Genomic DNA, 2,500 nt, shown 5'->3' with positions numbered 1-2,500 from the left:
TTTCCCATTCACTGATATTACATCGTTTTACTGCATGCAATCTGCAACTATTTCCAAGTGTCATTAGGTGTTCTTACTATCATTATAAATTATTCTGCAAATTTTGGGAGGTGAGGCTTAATAACAGCTTGGTAATAACCGCGGCGCTTGCTCTGATGATTATGATTTTTGCGTTAGATTAGCCACGGATTCTGATTAGCTGTGCGCCGTGTAAACTTTAGCTACGGTAATGTTGTTGTTTTTTCTAATTAGGTAATACATTTTTTTTTCTCTTTCTGTCTCTCTCGCTTATACTCTCTTTTCCTCTCTCTCTCTCTTTCTGTCTGTCTGTCTTTCTCTCTCTCTATCTATCTATCTGTCTGTCTGTCTCTCTCTCTCTCTCTGTCTGTCTCTCTTTCTCTCTCTCACTCTCTCTCTCTTTCTGTCTGTCCGCCTGTCTGTCTGTCTGTCTGTCTGTCTGTCTGTCTGTCTGTCTGTCTGTCTGTCTCTCTCTCTCTCTCTCTCTCTCTCTCCCTCTCTCTCTCTCTCTCTCTCTCTCTCTCTCTCTCTCTCTCTCTCTCTCTCTCTCTCGTCTCGCTCGCTCGCTCGCTCTTTCTGTCTGCCTATCTCTCTCTCTCTCTCTCTCTCTCTCTCTCTCTCTCTCTCTCTCTCTCTCTCTCTCTCTCTCTCTCTCTCTCCCTCCCTCCCTCCCTCCCCCTCCCTCTCTCTCTCTCTCTCTCTCTCTCTCTCTCTCTCTCTCTCTCTCTCTCTCTCTCTCTCTCTCTCCTTCCCTCCCTCCCTCCCTCTCTTTCTTTCTCTCTCTCTCTCTCTCTCTCTCTCTCTCTCTTTCTCTCTCTCTCTCTCTCTCTCTCTCTCTCTCTCTCTCTCTCTCTCTCTCTCTCTCTCTCTCTTATATCATAGATGGTTTAAATTAGCAGTTTTCAGATTCTCTTTTCACAGACAGCGCTTATGAATGTATACGTTCATATTCAGCGGCTTTCTGCATCTATCAAAGATCAGTGAAACCTTCATGAAACCCCAAACAGATCATGAAATAAAATATATAAAAAAAATGACATTTCAACCCATCAATCGTTTTTAAAATATATTTTATCAAGAGTGATTTCGTATGCAAGCACTAATTATAAGCCTCCCTCGATGAAAAGCAATTCCCCACACGACATAAAAAAAAGGAAAAAAAAAAAAGTGCCTTTTCCATCAAAATTTTGCTTGGATTATCTCCCTCCTCCTAATTAGATGAAGCAATTTATTGGCATTATTACCATCATTATCGTGTTATCCTTCTTGAAGAAGTTATTGTTCACCATTAAGTACAATGACAATGATGAAGCAATTCGTAATTATGATCATCGTTATCGTGTTATCCTTCTTGAAGAAGTTATTGTTCATCATTAAGTACAATGACTGCTAATAACGGTATTTCAGTCACTTATGACAGTAGTGTTATGTGTCATTTTGTTTCACAAGCTTTGTATAATATCTGTGTTCATAGCATCTTAATGGAATAAGATGCTATGAACACAGATATTATTAATATTATTATTACAATTATTATTATATTATATTATTATATTAAGATATTATTATAATGTTAAAACATTAGTGTTATGTGTCATTTTGTTTCTCAAGCATTGTATAATATGTGTTCATAACATTTTATTACGTTGTGTAAAAACCCTATATGTAAAGAGAATACTCATTGTGATTTATGGAATAAAGTGTTTGGATCTGAGTGTCGTTGTTATAGGAAGAACAGCGAGAGAAAATGACCCGTAGCGAGAGAGGTCAGGTCACGAAAACAGAACCCAGGTGAAGATCGAGGTGACCTTTTGTTTTCGTGGTTTATTGTTTGGGATTATGTCTTGTTTTATATCAGTGTGGGTCACTTTATGGTGATGGCCAAAGAAGGGGGACCTCCGCTTGTTTGGTTTTCTTAACACTTAGAGTTAATGTGAAGGAATAGGCACACACACACACACACACACACACACACACACACACACACACCATAACACACGTACATGCATGTGTGTATGTATATGTGTGTGTGTATGTGTGCGTGTGTGTGTGTGTGTGTGTGTGTGTGTGTGTGTGTGTGTGTGCATGTGTGTGTGTGTGTGTGTGTGTGTGTGTGTGTGTTATACGTGTTTAATCCTAATTCGACTACCCAATACTGCTACTTACCTGTCATAAGAATCCAACTTCAAGAATATCAAGTGGAAGAAATATATCCTATTGGTCTTTCTCAGCCTTCAATTTTGCGCTACATTACGTTAGTTGTCAAAATATATCCATACTTCTGAAGAACGTAATAAAGTATATAGTTTATGCGCATATTTTGTACCACGTATACTTTCAACTTGCTCAAAATTCATAGGCAAATTATTAATATTTTTTATTGTAAAAAAAACAAAAACAATTATTATAATAAAACGAATATATACTAGTAATTAACCGAAGTGATATATTGTATATAATATTCACAATCGTAGCGATAATA

The sequence above is a fragment of the Penaeus vannamei genome, chromosome 27 (assembly GCF_042767895.1).
Source record: "Penaeus vannamei isolate JL-2024 chromosome 27, ASM4276789v1, whole genome shotgun sequence".
Taxonomy (NCBI): Eukaryota; Metazoa; Arthropoda; class Malacostraca; order Decapoda; family Penaeidae; genus Penaeus; species Penaeus vannamei.
Note: the sequence above shows the minus strand (reverse complement) of the source record.